Below are 12,236 nucleotides of genomic sequence, written 5' to 3' on the forward strand. Positions count from 1 at the left end.
TACTGCATAGAATTGTGAGGTTTTTATGCCCTAGAATGTGGTCAATTTTTGAGTATGTGCCATGAACCGCTGAGAAGAAAGTATATTCCTTTTTATCCCCATTCAGTTTTCTCCAGAGATCTATCATACCTATCCCTCTCTAAAATTCTGTTCACCTCCTTAACTTCTTTCTTCTTTATTTTGAGGTTGGATTTATCAAGTTCAGAGAGGGGGATATTAAGGTCTCCCACTAGTATAGTTTTGCTATCTATTTCTTCTTCTAATTCCTTTACCTTCTCCTCTAGGAATTTGGATGTTACACCACTTGTTGCATATATGTTAAGTAATTATATTGCTTCATTCTCGATGGTCCCTTTTAACAGGATATAGTTTCCTTCCTTATCTCTTTTCATTAGGTCAATTTTTGCTTTTGCTTTATCTGAGATAAGGATTGCTACCCCTGCTTTTTTTTACTTTAGCTGAGGCATGATATATTTTACTCCAGCCTTTTACCTTTACCCTGTGTGTATCCCTCTGTTTCAAATTCGGCTTTTTAATGCATTCTTCTCCTCATTGCCTCTTTTGCCATTTGAGTTTGTCTATTTTTAAAGGGGTTATTTTCCTCAGTCAGGCCATTGACCCTCATTTCATAATTTTCTTTCATCGTTCTTATTTCTCTCCCCAATTTTTTCTCCACTTCTCTTATTTGCTTCTTAAGGTCCTCTATGACCTGTAACCAGCTCATATTTTTCTTGGAAGCTTTTGGTGCAGGATTTCTGACTTCAATGTCTTCCTCCTGTTTCATGCTTTTATCCTTTTTGTCACCAAAATAGGAATGTAATGTTGCATTGCTCTTTTTATTTTGCTTCCTTTGCCTGCTCATGTCGCCACTCAATTACTTGAACCCTGCACTTTTTGCCACAGTAGGCCTCTGCCACCAAACAGGGGAGCTCAGTCCCAAAGGTTGGGGTTTTCTTAACTGCCAAAGGTATTAGTTGGGTGCCTTCTCTGCAGCCTCCACATGCTCTGGCAAGCTGGTTCACACCCCAGTACCTGCACCCTAGACCGCAATCCAAATCCAAGCATGTTAAAGCAAGAGCGATTACCCCTCAGAGTGTTTCTTTGTCCCCCTTCACTGTGCAGGCCAGGAGGTGAAGCTTCCATGTGGGGGTGGCTGCACAGCTGCGGCCCCTCAGAGGCTTCTCACCCTGGGGGCAAAGGCTGACAGCACTCCCAACTACTGGATCCCAAAGTCCACACTGCACTGACCTCTCACTTCGTCCTTAGCATCTATGTGTTGATAATTCTGCAAACTGCCACAGCTTCTGGTGATCTGAAGTCCCTCCAGCCAGCAGTTGGTCAGGACCGCCCTGGGGCTAAAACCTCTGGCTCACGTGGGGCTGGGCTTAGCTCCCAGAGTGATTCCTGCAGGCCTGCCTATTTTTTAAGGTGTTATTTTCTTCAGTCTATTTTTGGGTCTCCTTTAGCAGGCTGTTGACTTGCTGCTCATGATTATCTTGCATCATTCTCATTTTTCTTCCCAATTTGTCCTCTACTTCTCTTACTTGATTTTCAAAATCCTTGAGCTCTTCCATGGCATGCAACCAATTCATATTTTTCTTGGAGGCTTTTGATGCAGGAGTTCTGACTTTGCTGTCTTCCTTCCACTCCATGTCTTGATCCATTTTGTCCCCCAAAAAGGATTCTGTGGTCTGTTTGTGCTTCCTCTGCTTGCTCATATTGGCAGCCAATTACTTGACTTTTGAGCTCTTTGCCACAGTAGAACTCTGCTACCAGAATGGAGAGAGCTATGTCCCAAATTAATGGGGTTTTTGCAGCTGCCAGATCTATTAGATGGGTGCCCTCTCTATAGCCCCCACATGCTCTGGATCACTGGTCACACACCCCAGGACCACCACCTAAGATTTTGATCCAGGTTCAAGAAGGTCAAAGCAACAGCGATTAACCTCTGAATGGTTGCTTGGCCCCCCTACAATATGCAAGCCAGGAGCTCTGAAGCAGCCACGTGGCAGCTGCTGCAGCCACCACACCTCCCTCACTTCTCGCTCTGGGGGTAGCAGCAGGACTTCACTCTCCTATCTCCCCCTGGACCAATAACATCCCACGTTGACCTTTTACTTTGTCTTTGGAATTTGTGGATTGAGAAGTCTGGAAACTGTTGCAGCTGCTGGGGATTTACTCTTATGAAAGCTTCTCTAGCCATGGCTGGTCAGGTCAGCTCTGGGGCTAAAACTAGGTGTCATGTGGGACTGTGCTCCACTCCCAGCATGCTGCAATGGACCCTTCCTGCCAGCCTAATGGCCTTCCTTCAGTGGGAGATTTGTTTCTCTCTGTCACCTTGTGGGTTCTGTAGCTCTAAAGTTTGTTTAGAGTCATTTTTTTTTACATGTGTCGGAGGATGTGGAAGCCAAAGCATAATGGAAGTGCTGTTTCTACTCCTCCATCTTGGCTCCAATATTGTTTTTTTTTTTCCTAAATTAATATTTTCCCTCTTCCTTTTTAAACACACTACCATTTCTCTTCAGTTATTTTAGCTTATTCCATTTTAGTATAACCATATTCCTGCAGCTTTCTTACCCTCATCCTCAAGTCCTCCCCCTTTGATATATTATTCCTTTCCTCAGTTTTAGAGTTTTGTTCAATTTATTAGTTTATTTTACTCTCTATTGATTTTATCTGGTTATTTAATTCTCCCCCTGCCTTTTTCTCCCCTTTGAGCTAGGTAAACAAGTAAAGTTCCCTTTCTTTTCCTCCCCTTCAACTTGTTTTCTTAATTATGTTTTAATTACATTTTCTGGGTGTGTTTTTCTAAAAAAAAGCTTCCCCCCTACATTCTTTTCATTCTCTCCTTTTTATGTCTATTCTAAAATTTTATTTTTTAATTCATGGCTTTTATACTTATTTGATCTTTATTCTATGTATTTTTTGTGGAATTAAAACTCATAAGGTACCTATTTGGATTTCCTTCTTCTAAAGTATCTGTGTTATTCTTTTGAGATACAGTCTCTACATTTTATCAGTTTTCCTTCACTTTTAAAAACACTTATTTCTTCAGGTAACAGAGAAGCTATCACTCCCTGGTAGGAATTTCCCCTTTTCCCTGATTGTGCAATACATTATTGGCCTTTGCCTCCCGATGGCCATTTTCCCCATTTGCCTTGAGATCTTCTCCATTGTTCCACCTTCCCAATCTTCTGGGTGTCAGTTGCCTCGAGGAGCTCTGATTTCCCTTCTCTTGAGGAAGTATGAGTGATCTTTCTAAGTACAAAATCCCTGCAGATGATATACATTGTAAATTCCCCTTCTCCCTTTATATAACAGGTCTTTCTTTTATGGGAGCATTCATTAGTCTTACCCTATCCCATCACTGAAAAAAAGATTTCTCCCCTTATGTTTCTCCCACTTATAATCCTTCCTTGAGCCTCCTCACCCATTCTCCTTTAGGATCTCTTCTTCCTGAGAAATTATAGGTATTATTTACCCTTCAAGCCTTTGACTTGATTAGGGTAGATGACACTCCTCTCTATATTCTTCCTCCCATCCCTCATTTATTTTTTCTAGTTCAAAAATTCTGGGAAATCTCGTATTATTTATTGTATTATAGTCCATATTTTTTTTTAACTTGCCATGTTCTTCTGAGATACTTATAATCCTTAAAATGTCTCTGTGTAACCTGTCTTCAAGATTAGTATGTTTGCTAATACTGAGATCATGTTTTCTTTTAGTGTTATTACTTTCTGATTCTCTTCTTCCAGATTGTTCTTCACATTCATATACTTATTCCCAATCACTTATCTTCTTTTGCCCCCTATGGTGGGATTTGTCATAATAAATTCAACTTTTTTTTCTATTTTGCCAATTATTTCTGCTGTTCAGGCCACAACTCTTGTTTTCACAACACTTATTTCTCTTTTAAATGATTTAGGAATATCTTGCTTTTGTTTGGTGCTCTATTGGGAATCCACAGGACTTCTTCCTCCCCAACAGGGGATATATGTTCCTTTATTTTGCAACATTTATTCCTATATATGTATATATATATAAACTTTTTAAATTAATCTGTATGCCCTATTCCCATGTACTATTAATAGACTCCCCATTAGTTTATCTACTTATGTTCAAAGTCTTTAATTTTTCTTTTTCTTTAGATCTTTCATCCCCTATCATTCACTTTCTGACTCCTTTACCTTCTGGGCAATTCACAACTCACCAATCTTTGTTTGTCCCCTAACTGACTTGGGGGGGGGGACACAATACTGGCCCCAGATGAATTTGGAACTCTTCCCCTGGGTGTCAGTGTGTGCCACACAGTCACACACACACACACACACACAGACATACACATCCTACCCCAGTTTCCTGGGTCCCTCAATTTTCTATCTGATCTTTCATGCAGCACAGAGCACTACTGCACTGTTATTTCATTTTGAGAAAACTTTTGAAATTGAATGGCACTAGGAGAAGGAGGGTGGTATAGAATTGATTTCTGTTATAAGTCATCAGTCAAGTTTGTATAACCCTTCTGCAGGATGTGTGGGATGAGTTGCTGAGTGGGCATTTTAAAAGCTAGCAAGTGGCTTACTCTACTGTTAGTTCATTGAACTATTATCTCATTTGTATTCCTGATGTGTTAGACAATGTAGAGAGCTAAAATCATTTTATCTGTTGTGCATAATTCCAATTTTGGAGAACTGTGAAAAGTTGTTAACATTTTGGAAAATGTCTAGTCCTCCATTTTATTGGTCATATGATCCAAAGGCTCCAATATAATTGAATTTAATTAAATCAAATCAAATCGAATTGAATTAAATTGAATTGAAATAACAAAAGAGACAGTGTACTTGACTCCAGGGATGACCCCTTTTTTCTATCATGTGAATTTGGAGAGTATTTTATAAAGAGCATAGATTTTCCTGGGTGTTTCTTAACTGCTCTGAATAGCAAAGAAAGTGCAAAAGAGAAATAAATTACAGTCTGCCTGTATTAGTGAAAAGGAATAAGTATTTTGTGAACATGTCAGATTTACAAATAAACTATAAAGGTCCCTCATACATCTATATTCTAGCTAAAATGCATAAGACTCATTACAATCTTTATCTTCTAATCTCCCTCTTCTTTCCTCACATGGAATCAGCTGCCTGAAATCTTTATTGTTTGGAATGAGTCTGCTTTTTTGTACTTAACTCCCAGGGTATCTAAAACACTTTAAAATAGCAGCAGGATGTCATAACAGCCTGTGTTGGCAGCATAAGCCTTACTATTTGAAGTCACATAAATGTCAATTTGACTCTCGTTTATTGAGCTAAGTAGAGAAAATGCCCAGTAGCACAAAAGGCCACAGATTTTGTAGGTTTCCAATATTTCTATGTGGGGCCTGGCAAATCAGCTTGGAACAACTGTTCCCTTTCCTTCACTGGAGAAACATTTACCATTCCTAGCTTGCCAAATGGCTGGAAGAGCTCCAGTGTTGGTAGTTTATCTTCTAAGCTTCAAAGCCAAATTTTCATATGGACCTCCAACAGTTTGTCACCCTTAGATACCCTGGTCTCCTTCAAACCCTGGTTACATTCAGAAAAGCCCATTGCCAAGTAGCATGTAGGGATAGAGTACTTCTTGGTCTGGAGGCTATCAGAACTGAAGGGAACGCCTTGGTAATCATTGTGCCTAAGGTGATCTCACAAGAAACAGATACCAAAGGCATCATAGCCAAACAAAATAAACCTTGTGGAAGTTTCTTGAACAGCTGAGTGGAGATTTAATCTGCATTAAATATTTGTCCCAGATGAGGTCAGCATATAAGGTCTTAACATTGCTCTCTGAGGAAGGCACCCCTTTGATTCCCATCTCTTCACAATGTTTAACAAAAGAGATTTAAAAGACTTTTAAGATGATACCAACAGCTGTGTAAGAAAACAGGCACCAATACTGCATCAGAGTCATGAGAGGAGGAAGGAGATATTGTTGGTGGATAAGAACAAATGATCCAGTAAATTGATTTTGAAGACCCCACTCTTCTAAGATGGAAACCATGGGGTTTTTAAAATCTGCATTGCCAATGTTGGGGTCAGGATGGTTTCTGAGGAATTAAAAATATGGTATAAAATATGGTCATATATTTTATCAGATTTAATCTCAATGTTGAGGCTCAAGAATACAAGCATAATGTTTCATCAAATGGTGAAGTTTCTCATTTCTCATATCTCTCAAGATAAATATACTAAGCAGTATCTGAAGCAAACTGATGAATATGTCATCTTGCTCTACTTACGTTATTCAACCATATAGATTAATTTGGGATCCTCTTTCAAAAAAGTTGAGATCCATAATTATCACCAGCTAAACTGACCTCCTTGCCATCGCTCATGTGACCCTCCATTTCTCCATCTCCTTATTCAGTGCTTTTGTCCTGACTCTCCCTCAAGCCTTGAATGCCCTCTCACCTCACCTGGGCCTTCTGACTTCCTGCAAACCTCAATTCAAACATCATTTCCTTTGGGAGGCCTTTCAGATGCTCCTAGTTGTTAGTGCCTTCTTCTAAGATTGCTTTCTATCTACACTTCATAGATCTTAGATTTAGTTATTTGCATGTTCTCTCCCTCATTCAAATGGGAGCTCCTTGAAGGGAGGGATATTTTTGTCGTTCTTGCTATTACCCATTTTTTAGTGCAGTGTCCAGCATAGCATGGTAAGCATTTAATAATTAACAGACCAAACCTTCTTTCCAAGCACACATCATAGCCTGGTACTTCTACTACCTTTCTCCCTCTCTCTCCAGGTCCTACAAAGTAAAATACACATCAGTGTTGTGTGTGTAGCATTCACTCCAGTGTGTGTGGCATTCACTCCAGTGCTAATTCTCTTCTTTATGAAAGACCCCTCGTCTGCCCTGCTTAGAGCTCACCCAACAAGAGGCACTCCTTGTTGGAGAGAAGGCATGGTGTACTAGCTCCCCAGCTCCAACAGTATTTTTAAAATTATTATATCTGGGGCTTTAGTCCCTTTTTGGAAACCTTCAATTTATCTAGGGATCAGCCGAGTTTGCCTAATTGTCTTATTGTTGGGTAAGTTGGAATTCCATTTGTATTGACCAAGAAGATGTGAAGGTCCTAGGGGGAGGGGGGAATTTTGGTTAACCTGTATGTTGCAGTACGCAGAGAAAAACTTTTGCTCAGAATTCCCATTAGATTACCCTATGTGTAATAACAATTCCTGGAGAAATTTCATGTCCTCCATGAATTGGAGGAACCCAGCAGAATTTTCACCCAAGATCATTTGATTTCTTACCTGATGATGAGGGGTGACTTCCAGTGCACTCCAAGTCCCTAATGGCATTTGGAAAGATGTATATGTCCTGGGTTCTCCTTTGAACCTAGCATTCCCTCTTAAAGGAAAACTTTGGTTTGTTTATTTTTTCTTTTCCTATTTTTCTATTTTTAAGTAGTATTTTATTTCAATATTTTTTTCTAGTTGCTTAGATCAGAATAAACCCTCATAAGAATCAGGCAAATGATGCTATGTGACAAATTTTGTGAAATATTATTTGTTTGTTGAATTTGAAAAACTTTCTTTTGGGGGATACTTATAATCTGACACACCGTCAGTAGGCCCGAGCCCTCAAAAATACTGCTGATTTGGGGAACTTTATAAGAACTTTGCTGAATAGAATTCTGAGACTTTTTATAAGAGACTTAGGAAAACATTATGTACTATTTCTGGTGAACTGTCTAAGACTTTTTAGTATAAGGCATGGGAGAGGCACTTGAAAAGAAAAAAAAAATGCTTAAGCCATTCTAGGACCTCACAGAACTTTATCTAGAGTTGGAGATATGGACAACTGTGATAAATGCACCCTACTTGATTTGTTGAGGATGGTAAACACAACTCAAGATAGTGCACAATGGGGAGTAAAAAATACTCTCTCCACTCTGAGCCTGAGACTGCACCCTGGCAACTTCCAGGGAAACATCTGACTAAATCTTGAAAGTATTTGGTTCTTCAGTAAATCCTGTGTAGTCACCTTCCCCCATCAATGAGAACATCAGCTATCTGTCTCCTCAGTATAGTTTCTGTCCCCAAAAAGGAAGGAATGCTTCATCAATGGAAAAGAAAAGACAGTTTCTGGCCCTTTTGGATATCCTGTCTCCAGCCCATACTGCTATTTCATCACACCCACTCAGGCTATGCTCAGTTGACTCCTTGCTTCTCTTTCAATTCTCAGGATTTCTCTACCTCCTTGCCAGCATAACTACCCCAATAGGTACCCATCTCCTGCTTGCAGATGCCTTTCCCAGAAGTTAAGGTTCCAGAAAGTACGCAGAGAATAATGATAGTGGAGTCGAACACAAGCAGAATTGATGGTGGGAAATGAAGACTTGCCTGGAAATTATGAGCCCTCTACAAAATTAGGTTTGGGGGAAGAAGTTTTTGCTCTACTCTCCAGCCTTCCAATCGGAGGGGCAGAGGCAACTGAAAGAACTTATGAGGTATGAGTACCAAGGCTGAGGCAATCTCCATGATAATGAATTTCCTGGTGATGGTGGAATTGAAATCACACAGAACAGCTGGTAAGAATAGTCATGGATAATTGTTTGAAATGTTATTTTTGTAACATGAAAATTGTAACGTAGGAAATGTTATCATTTATTTTAAGTCTTACTGTCTTAAATTTTTAACATGAAGGATATATTCAACAAATTTGTGTTTGCATAGATAATATTTATTGTATGCTTGTTTGTTGTTATATTGCTGTAAAATTACATTGTAATTTTATTATTAATCGTATTAATTATTGACACTGTGGATAAAGTCTCACGCACTATGTGGCCCTGACAAGATATTTAACCTCTGTCTGTTTCATTTTCCTCAACTGTAAAATTAGAATAATGACAGAATCTACCCCTCCCCACGCTTGTTACGAGCATGAAACAAAATAATATTTGTAAAAGCACTTATAACAGTACCTGACTCATAATAGACATTTAACAAATGTCTATTTCCTTCCTTATTATTTTCTTCCATATTTGTATAATATGTAAGCTGTGAAAATAAATGCAGAAGTTATTTTATGAAAATGTAGGGAGGGAGGACATAATTTGTTTTTGATTTTTAAAAAAGTAGACCATAACTTCATGAAGTTTGGAAATCACTAAAAATCCATTATCTCAAAGTCCGTGAGAAATTAATAAAACATGAGCAAATACCAAGGCAAAAAAAGAAGAATTTCTTTGAGAACTTTCTGGTGAACTCATCAGTTAAATAGTAGCTCTCACTGCAAATCTAAGGGAATGACCTTCCACTCCTACTAGTTATACTAAGAAGTCTTTGAAATAACCATGCACAAATTTGGATGCCCAAATTACCACATCATAGTATGATATAAGAAAAATGCAAGTACTAAATAAAAGATGATTGAGTCTTCAATTGATCTAACATGCATTAATTTCCTCTCTTTCTCAGGTTTTTCTTTGCTCCTTAGATACAGCCGAGGTTCTCAGGATTTTCCAAAATACTCTATTCAGTGTCATTCTCACAACTGAAATCTTTTTTTATGAAACAAATGTTCCTAAGTGTGACATTACATCCTATAATGATACACCATGGCATTCCCAGAATGTAACATTATGTTCTGTGTTTAGAGCTATTGGAACATTTTCACACCCAAAGCAAAACCAGCAAAATGTTTGGCTTGTTTCCAGCTCCGTTTTTTTTTTCACATTATTTTGCAGAATCTTTGAGAAGCAGTTTGTGGCTGAAAAAGAAAACTTCTTTTCCTAATTGTGCCGAGTCCTTTTGACATGCCAGGAAAAAAAAAAAAAAAACAACTGAGTCTTCTAGGCAATGTAGGTTTCTACCCACAAATAATTTGTGTTTTAAAGGTCATTCTCTAGAAGACTTTCTGTATCTCACTGTGTCAGAGGTTGCTGTATTCTGATTCTGCTAGGATTACCTTTAAATTCTCTCCTCAAACCAGGGTCTGCGAAGAGAGTTGGAATGCACTACTATTTATGGATATGACTTAGTGATGAGGAAAAATATATTCATGGTTCAGTGGAAAGGGTGGTGGATTTAGAGTGGGATAGATAACCTGGGTTCTTTGCCCAGCTTTCCCAGGGCTGTGTGACCTTAAACAAGGAACAAGAACTCTGGTCCTCAGTTTTCTCAACTGAAAAATAAAGAGGTTTAACTAAATGACCTCACAGAACCCTTCTCAATATAAGTTATAATTTTAAAAGCCTAAAGAATTTCAGGTCAGTCCTTGAGGATATATAATAATAAGATCCTTGAGAAATAACCAACAACATTCTTGTGAGATGAAATAACACACACACACACAAATATAACACCTACAGAAATAGGCAAGACCATACTATGGAATAGTGGGAGGGAAAATAATGGACTAGGAGTCAAGATAACAAGATTCTAGAGCTAGCTCTGATATTAAAATTTCTTTATTGGCAAAATGACTGTTTTATGCTAGAAAAACTTTTAATTTTATATATCTTAATTTTAAAATTAAAGAATGTATGTCTACTAAATGTTCTGACTAAACTTTACTGCTTTCAGTTTTGAATTTCTTCTAGATTCAGTTGGAATATTGAGGGTTGGTCAATAAACATCAAAAAGTAACATGAAATGGGGCAGCTAGGTGGCGCAGTGATTAAAGCATCAGCCCTGGAGTCAGGAGGACCTGTGTTCAAATCCAGCTTCAGATACTTAACAAAAAAACTAGCAATGTGACCTTGGGCAAGTCACTTAACCCCAATTGCCCTCCAAAAAGCAAAAAAAAAAAATAATAACATGAAAAATTGGCCAATAGCATTCATTCATTCCTCTCTTTATCCCACAAATACTGATCAGATTCTTTTGTATAAGGGACTCTAAAATTGGGTTCTGTAGGCAGCCCAACTAAATTCAAGACCAAGAATCTGCTTTGGTGCCTGAGTTATCAAGACTATTTCTCAATTTACATCAATTTCACACAGCCTTCTGGGATGAAGTGAGAAAAAAAATTACTCTCAAGCCCTGGTGAATGGAAATCGGTTTAATACATGTTGTCCAGACTGACAATCAACACTGATGGAATTCACCAGATAACTACTATAACAACTCATATTGACATTACTGGATTAAGGAACCCATGCTGTGAAGAATTATGATACTTTACTGGGTTGGTAGTAGCAAATGTCATTGACACTGGCATGATACAGTTTCAATTCTGAGAATGTATATTTTACAGTTATACCTAGAGGAAGACCATAAAGTACAGAAAACTGTATATCCAAGTTTTGTTTGTTATTTTAAGGGAGCTGGTGAGGAGAGAAGTAGCAAAGTATCCACTGCCTTCTGAGAAACTCAGTGCAAACGTGCCAATGAAAAGCAGAGATTGGAGAATGCATTCCTGCTTAATAATTTCATTATAGTTTATAGCAATGAAAAGTAGAAGAAAAAAATAAGAAAAATTTCAAATTGTTTTAATGTAAAAATCAGAATTATAGCTTTTCCAAAATCTTTATAATTTGAAATGTTCTCAGATGAATTGTGTATTGGTACGTTAAAAATAAACATGTATTCAATCTGTGTAGTTGCAACTCTATAGAGAAAATATTCCTTTTAGTCACAGAACCATTTACTTCTTAGGAAAGCTCAAAGTATCAGCCATAATAATAATGACAATACCTAGCACTTATGTAGTACGTTAAAGGTTTGTAAAACAGTTTACATATGTTATCTCATTTGATCTTCATGACAACCCAGTGAAATAGGGGCTAATAATGTCCCATGCAGATAATTCCTAGTAATTTCCCAGTCTTTGATTGGCAGCACTCCAGGGTGTCTCCAATTCTCTCAATAAGAAAAAAAATCCAGGATCAAGCTCTGTTAGCTAAAGTTACAAAATACTTCCTAATGCATTCCAGTGCCTCCATTAAGTATTAGCACCCTTGGGAATAGATTCCAGAGAATCCTAGAAGGGAAAAGAAATAACAAATGGTTGAAATGAAAGCAATATTTTTTTAGTAAGGGGAATTGTGTATTAATTTTACTGAAATAAAAAATGGATGAAGTAGGAAGCAGATAGAAAGCATTAGGCTCTCATCTAGGAAAGGAAACAGAAGAGTAGAGCAAATGATAGAGAGACAGAGACAAAGAGAGACAGGCACATAGATGGACAAAGTGTAATAAAAAAAACTCAAGAAGGTTGAAATTGGACTGGAAAATGGCAGGGAAGGAGAAATGAA

General features: G+C 37.9%; 1 long non-coding RNA gene across 1 annotated transcript in view; it reads right to left on the reverse strand.

Annotated features, from left to right (window-relative positions):
• Positions 1-11,455: 11,455 nt before the first annotated feature.
• Positions 11,456-12,236, reverse strand: part of LOC138158864 (uncharacterized) — a 134,379-nt gene continuing 133,598 nt past the window's right edge. Inside the window, exon 2 of the long non-coding RNA XR_011167754.1 lies at positions 11,456-11,962. This is a non-coding gene — a long non-coding RNA (uncharacterized lncRNA). The remainder of the gene's footprint in view (positions 11,963-12,236) is intronic.

Source organism: Petaurus breviceps, unplaced genomic scaffold (assembly GCF_028583685.1).
Source record: "Petaurus breviceps papuanus isolate PSGF00001 unplaced genomic scaffold, PetGlider_PUasm1.0 175, whole genome shotgun sequence".
In the NCBI taxonomy this organism is placed as follows: Eukaryota; Metazoa; Chordata; class Mammalia; order Diprotodontia; family Petauridae; genus Petaurus; species Petaurus breviceps.